The following is an 8,093-nucleotide window of genomic DNA, read 5'->3' as shown; positions in this document are numbered from 1 at the left end:
TTTCTGGGTACAGCATTCTTGGTTGACAATTGTGTTCTTTGAGTGTTTGATATATGTCCTTCCACTCTCTTCTTGCTTGCATGGTTTCTTTTGAGAAATCGGCACTTAATCTTATCTGCTCTCCCTTATAGGTTACTCTTTGTTTCTCCCTTGCTGCTTTCAGGATTCTCTCCTCATCTTTGGTTCTGACAAATTTAACTATGACATGCCTTGATGTTTTTCTTTTTGGGTCTAGTCTATAAGGTGTTCGCTGAGCTTCTTGTATATATATTCTCTCATTCTTCATTATGCCTGGAAAGTTTTCCTTTAGTAATTCTTCCACAACTTTTTCAGTGCCTTTACTTGTTTCTTCCTGTTCTGGGATTCCAATGATGCACATGTTATTTCTCTTGATGGTGTCCCACATTATTCTTAGGTTTTCTTCTTTTTCCTTCCTTCTTGAGTCTGCTTTTTGCTCTAGCAAATCAGTGGTGGCAATTTTGTCTTCTATTTCACTGGTTCTTTGTTCCATCTCTTCAACTGTACTCATGTGTCCCTCCATCATGTTGACAGCCTCTGAAACATTGGACCTCACATTTTGGATAGTGGTTTCTTGTTTTTCCAGTGCCACTAATGCCTTGTTTGTTTTCTCTACATTGTTCTGACTGGTTGTTTTTTTTTTAGCTCCTCCTGGTTTTTTCTTGTAGTATTCTGTATTTCTTCAAGTTTGTCTTTCATCCATTGAAAATATTCAATCATTGTTCTTTTAAATTCTGTGTCAGAAAGTTCCATCAGACTTTCTGGCTTCAGGAAATCCATCGATACTGTGTCACCCTTTGGGTGTAATATCTTGATTTGTGCCTGTGTATTGTGTGGAATAGCGTGCTTTCTTCAAGACATTGATATGTTCTTGATCTGAAGATAATGCTCTAGAGATCAATTGGGTAGCTATCCCACTTTGCTTTTCTCAGGGAAATGTCAGTTGGTAAGATAGGTCAAGTTACTCCGGATTAGAGGCAGGTTGATTACCCAGACGTTTAGACACAGGTGTGAAGCCAAATGGGGTTGTGGTGATCACAAGGGCAGGTCAACAACTTGGGGGACCTCACTTAGGCCTCAGTTGTCTGGGTGTGCTTACAATTGGGGTCCCTATTCAAATTCCAGCTGTCTCTCTCCCACCCAGTGGTTTTCATTCACTGGTCCCTGTCCAGTGGTGCTCACGCAGTTGCCCTTGCACAGTGGCCCCTGCCCAGGAAGGCTTCTGGGTCCGAGGGGACTCAACAAGACAAAGTCAAATTCCCACCAACCCACTCACCTCTGGCTGGTTTACAGTGTCCACAAAAGTTCAGCCAAATTTTCACTGGCCCGCTCATTCCTGGGCAGTTGGTGTGCCCCCAGAGAACTCAGCCAAATTCCCACCAGTGGGCTCACCCTTGGGAACTCTCCCAGACAATTGGTGGTGCCCAAGAAAACCCACTTAGGCTCCTACAAGCCTTTCTCGTGGCAGATCAGTCCCACCGAAGCTTGATTGGTGGCTTCAGACAATGGCTGGCTCCTCGGTGTGCCTTGTGTGTTGACTCAGAATCGTACTGCCCACAGCTTTTGTTGTGCTGCATGAAGGAGTCTCTAGTGGCCCTGGAGCACCGCCAGGGGGTGCAGGGTTGTGGTGAGGCCACCAGGGTATGCCAGAAGTGTGGGGGTGTGGGATGGTGGTGGGGTGGTGTCCCTGGACACAGTGCTGTGGCACGGATGGGGGTGAAGGGCTTGGGCAGCACTGGGAGTTAGGGGTTGTAGTCTGTTCCCAGATATTGAGCTGCCAGTCCTCAGCAAATAAGTCTTCCTGTGCTGCATCACCCTTGTGCGCCACATTGCCCTTGAGCACCACCACAATTCTATCTTTTATTTCACTCTTTCTGTGTTCTATCTCTTCAACTCTATTCATATGTCCCTCCAACATGTACAGCATCTGAAATATTTCCTTTATATTTTGGATTTTGGTTTCTTATTTTTCTAGAGCCTCTATATCTTGTTTGTTTTATGTGCATTTTCTTGGATTTTATTTAAGTTCCTCTTGGTTTTTGCTTGCAAAGTTATAATTTTTCAAGTTTGTCTTTCATCCATTAATATTATTCAATCACTGTTCTTTTGAAATCTGTGTCAGAAAGTTCCATCAGACTTTCTGGCTTCAGGAAATACAATGACGCTGTGTCACTTTTAGAGGTGACATTTTGTTTCGGATTTGTGTAGGGTGTGAGGTGGTCTGCTCCATCTGTGTCACTGCCGTGGTAGAGTTTTTTGTGCCTGAGGCCTTAGCAGACTCTTTGTCTGAAAACCTTAGCTCAGGTTTTCAGAGGAGGGCAGAGAAGCAACCCTCCCTGAATTTCTCTCTGATCTTTTGATTCAAGGGAAGACTTGCTTCAGTTGGGGAGAGATATAGCCTTTGAGTTTACAGTCTTTCTGTCATGCAACTGCTGCAACTGAGTGGGTCCAAAGTGTCCTGGGCTAAAGGCAGCTTATGCTCTGGGGGGGGGGATGAAATGGCTTCACCTATGATACTGGTGTGCCCGGCACAGTTTAGAAGGGTGACTGTGGTACATTGTCCAGAAGGCATGGCCAGGTCCTCCAGATGGCAGAGCCATATCCTCCTGGTGGTAGGTCCAGAGCTTCCAGGTGTAGGGACCAGGGCCTCCTGGCCACAGTCTAGTGCTCCAGGCAGAAGAGCAGTCCAGGCCACACTAAGAAATTTTTAAGAACTGTCTAATTGAGTGTAAGAGATCCATGGTGGCCTCAGTGATGTGCAGCTTTGGCCACCTGCATATTCTTTTTTTTTAATTTGTGTGTGTGTGTGTGTGTATGTGTGTGTGTGTATGTAGCATCAAATCAGATCTGGTACAGGAGGAGATTGTCCCTCCTTCTCCAGTAGAGCATCTAGTGGATTCGAACCACATATCTCTGGGATTGCAGTGCAGCTTCTTGCCACTAGGCCACCAGAGCTCCCTCACCTGCATATATTCTTAATAGAGGTTAATTTCTGCTTTGGGCTGAAAAGTCAAGTTGTTACAGAATAAGGCCCTTATATTTCTCAGGACTCATTTTATCTAGCATAGAAATTACAGGAGACCTCATTTTTCAATTTCTCTGTAGTCTCAACAGAGGATTTTATAGCTACCTCCATGACTCAAAAGGTCAAATAGATTTTAGAATAAAATTGTTTTACAGCTCTTACAAGTGATATCAAACTTATTTCAGTGTTTTAATAAATAAAAAGGCAAGAAAATATTACTCTCAAGAAAAAGTATACATAAAACTTTAAATATATCAACCACAGGAAGTCTAACTAGATAAAGTAAAATAAACAATCCACTGTATTTCATTGTTTACATTACAGTAATTGTGATAAACTTCTCTTAATCTGGTTACTTTTCTCCATCTATTTTTCTACTGAAAGGACTTTGAATGGGAAGACGAGTCTAATTTGCCTACCTTCTGAATTGTAAATACTTTAAGGGCCTAGGACGTCATTTTCATTGAACTTTTCTTCTATAAGCTTCTGAATAAATAAATAGATAAAAAAAATTACTACCTTATGAACAGAAAACTCTAGTAGCCTAATAGATAATGAGTTGTGCTTCCAATGCAAAAGTAGGTGATTCCAAGTCATGAGAGTATCTATGGGAGAAAGATGCACAGTATCCTCCTCTGAGACATATAGCCTCTGAAAAGTCACTAGAGAGTAAGCTATGACACATAACATGCTTTGATTGATTTTATAGGACAATTCTTTCTGTTGCAGAGTCAAAACCTGCTCATAAATGCCGATCATTGGATTTCTGAAATTACAAATAGCACAGAAAGAAATTACCCAATTTTTCTTGAGATAGATTCCAACTATCATGAGCACAACTCTCTGAAGGCTGTGCTACCAAAGCTTTCATGCGAGAGCCTGAAATTTTCCTTTTACATTTCTCAGTGACAAAATTCCACTGGACTTACTAAAGGGATGCAATAGGATTTCACATTAAAAAGGTGCCATCATTAGCTGCTCAAGTGGATTAATTAAAGTTGGTCATTTTACTTGTACCACTTAATTCTTATAATAATCACTGATATACTTAAAATTTAATGTATGGCTTTTAAAACTAAAAGAAAAATCAATATTTATTTAAAGCCATGGAAAGAAAGACTGTTTCTGGATAAATTCAATGTCTAAGGGAGAAACTCACAAATATATTTAAATGGAAAGATCAGCCATGAAGATTTAAAGTAAATCAAAAGCTAACCAGCCATGACTGTTTCATTATCTCCAAGTGGAAGGCAATTTCTGGAAATTGTGTGCTTATGATTAATATAATTTACATGGCCTGTGTTTATTTCTGTACCAAATGTTTTCTATTGAAAAAAGAATAAAAAATATAACTTTCTTTTCACAATTTAACACAAGACTTTATTTTCCTTTTACCAGAAGAAATCTATTTAATTTATCTTTATAGAATACCTACTATGCCAAACTAGACATAGAAAACACAAAAGCATGACATGAGTAAAAGACTTTTCTGAAGGAGAAGATATGAAAGCCAAGACTTTATAATTCAAAGGATGCATTTTTACTGTGATTTATTATCCTGAAATTGATTTCAGGAGGGTATCAATTTCACTTTTACCATTCATAATCTGAACACTGCTGACTTTTTTTATATGATAAAAAAAAGAATAAGCTACGAGAGAAAGTTCAGTTTGTGTGGAGCAACAGTAAATGATATATCTACAAGAAATTGTTTTCATTGATTTGGTTATTTTAAACACTAAATTAGTCCCTGAGGATTTGGGCTGCTAATCCAAAGGACACACCTCTTTAGTGGTTTGAATCCAACAAAAGCTTTACAGGACAAAGATGGGCAATTTTCTCCCCTGTGATTTACAAGCTCAGAAACCCAGTAGAGGGTCAGTTAACAATTAGTTCTGACTCAAGGGCAATGCAACCACAATAACAATAACAACAATGAGAGAATTCAGTTGTCCTAGTAGACAGAAAGTGATGCTACCAAGCCAAAGGTGGATGACTCTAATCTGCTGCCCTCAGGCCTGTTTTTCATTGTTTTTGGTCATTCTTTTAGTTCCTATAGCCCTGGTCTGTTCTTGCTGTACAGAGGTAACTCGTGGTTGCTGTGAACCTAAACACTGACACTGATGTGTCAAATGTGATAATGGTTACTTATCATAGACAGTGTTTGGCAGAACTTCCTGATTAAAACAAGCTTGGAAGCAGGAGTGGCAACCACTTCTGAAATAGCTTGCCTCTAGAAACCCTATGAACCTGGAGAAAGAATGAAAATTATGCAAGTGTTCAGGTCTTTCGTTCATAGAGTAACAATAACAATAACAACAATAACAAGGGAAATTATTTACTCAGCATATACATTGAATGTTGTTGTTGTTAGGTGCTGTGGAGTCATAGATGACTCATAGCAAGCATATGAATGAAAGGCCTGAGCACTGTTCATAGAGTTTCCGGAGACAAGCCATTTTAGAAGTGAATGCCTCTCCTGCTTCCACGCTTGTTTTAATGGGGAAGCTCCAGCAAACACTGTCCACCATGGGTAACCGTGATCACATTTGGCATATCAGTGTCATAGTGCTCAGCATCACAGCAACCATGAATTCCCTCTGTACAGCAATGTACAGACCAGTGCTATACCACCTAGAAGAATGTTTGACAGAAAAACAATCTGAACCAGGCCTGAGGGCCACCAATTAAAATCACCTATCTTGGGCTTGGTAGCGTAACTTTCTGTCCATTAGGCCAACATAGCTCTCTTTTTGTCATTGTTGTTATGTCATGATTGAATAGGTAAGGAAAAAAGATGTAATCCTAACACACGGTTTTCCTGATTTTAAACCAGTGTTTCGTTACTCTGTTCATATAACAGCTCCTTGGTTTAATATGAACATAGTTAAGTTTTCTGGAATTATTATGTTTCTCAATGCCAAACATATTTTACTACTACATACACAGTCCAATATCTTTGAGAAATAAATAAAACAGAGATATACATTCTTCGGGTATTCTCTGTATTCAGTAAGAATCCATCTAACATTAGTAATGATATCAGTGGTGTCATGGCCTCTTCTAAACCCAGTTTGAACTTCTAGTAGTTCTCTCTCAATGTACTGGTGTAGTCGTTTTAGCATGATCATTAACAATATTTTGCTTGTGTATCATATTAAACAACAACAACAACAACAACATCATATTAATTGATATGTGATAATGATTATCCATGGTGGACACTGTTTGGTTGGAGATCCCCGATTAAAACAAGTTTAGAAGCAGGAGTGACATCCATTTCCAAAGTAGCTTGCGTCCAGAAACCCTGTGAACTTGGAGAAACGAAGAAAGTTATACAAGTGTCCAGGTCTTTCATTCATAGGGTTGCTATAAGTTGTCTACAACTCAATGGCACTTAACAACAACAACATAGAGAGAGCTCTGTGGACTAGTGGACAGAAAGTGATGCAACCAAGCGAAAGGTGGGTGATTTTTTTTATTATTATTTTGTGTGCGTGTACCGTCAAATCAGATCTGACTGGTACAGGAGGATATTGCTCCTTCTTCTCCGGCAGAGCATCTGGTGGATTTGAACCGTGTTCCTCTGAGATTGCAATGCAGCTTCTTGCCACTAGGCCACCAGAGCTCTCCGAAAGGTGGGTGATTTTAATCTGCAGCCCTTAGCTCTGTTTTTAATTGGTTTTGGTCAAACATTCTTCTAATTGGTATAGCACTGATCTATCCATTTGCTGTACAAAGGGAATTCATGGTTGCTATGATGCTGAACACTGTGACACTGATGTATCAAATGCATTAATGATTACCCATAGTGGACAGTGTTTGGTGGAGCTCCCCAATTAAAACATGCTTAGAAGCAGGAGTGACATCCACATCCAAAATAGCTTGCCTCCGAAATCAAGTCTTTCGTTCACAGGGTGTCTATGAGTTGCATACAACCTGACAGCACTTAATGACAACAACACATGATATTTATATTGTTGTTGTTGTTAAGTGTCATTGAGTCATAAATAACTCATAGCAAACCTATGAACGAAAGTCCTCAACACTTGTGTGACTTTTATCCTTTCTCCAGGTTCATAGGGTTTCCAGAGGCAAGCTATTACGGAAGTGGATGCCACTTCTGCTTCCAAGCCTGTTTTAATTGGAGAGCTCCACCAAACACTGTCTACCATGGGTGACCATAAACATATCTGACACATCAGTGTAAGAGTTTTTAGCATTACAGTAACCACAAGTTACCTCTGTACAGCAAGTGGATGCACCAGGGCTATACGAACTAGAAGAATGTTGGAACAAAAACAATGAAAAACAGGCCTGAGGGCCATGGATTAAAAGTCACCCACCTTTGGCTTGGTAGCATCACTTTCTGGCCACTATGCCAACTGATCTCTCTCTATGTTGATATTATAATTTTCACATTTTGTTGAATCACTTTTCTTGGGAATTGGAGCAAATAGGAATTTATTCCAGTCAATCAGCCAGGCAACTGTCTTCCAAATATCCTGGTTGATGAACAAGTCCACATTGCATTTGTGAGTTGAAGACTGATCAACAACCTGTGTTATGTAGATGACACAATCTTGCTTATTGAAAGTGAGCAGGACTTGAAACCATTGTTGCAGAAGATCAAAGACTACACTCTTCAGTATGCATTGCTTCTCAACATCAAGATTAGATGCAAAAAATTCCTCATCACCAGACCAACAAGCATCATCATGTTAGATTTAGAAAAGATTGAAGTTGTCAATGCTTTCCTCTTGCTTAGTTAGATCCACAATAAACATTCTTGGTATCAGAAAGTCAGGAGAGAAAGAGACGGACTGCATTGGGCAAGTTGGTTGTCAGGAACCTCTCCAAATTACTGAGAGAGAAGTAATGATATGAGTTTGAACACTAAGGTGCTCTTGATTCAGGCCATGGTCTTTTCAATCATTTATTTTTCATCTGAAAGCTAAACAATGAATAAAGATGATAGAAGAAGAATTGATGCCTTTAAACTGTGAGGTTGGAAAATAGTACTGAACATCCCCTGGACTGCCAAAAGAAC

The sequence above is a fragment of the Elephantulus edwardii genome, unplaced genomic scaffold (assembly GCF_000299155.1).
Source record: "Elephantulus edwardii isolate Elephantulus edwardi_28Jun2011 unplaced genomic scaffold, EleEdw1.0 scaffold00607, whole genome shotgun sequence".
Lineage (NCBI taxonomy): Eukaryota > Metazoa > Chordata > Mammalia > Macroscelidea > Macroscelididae > Elephantulus > Elephantulus edwardii.
This window is presented reverse-complemented; position numbering follows the sequence as displayed.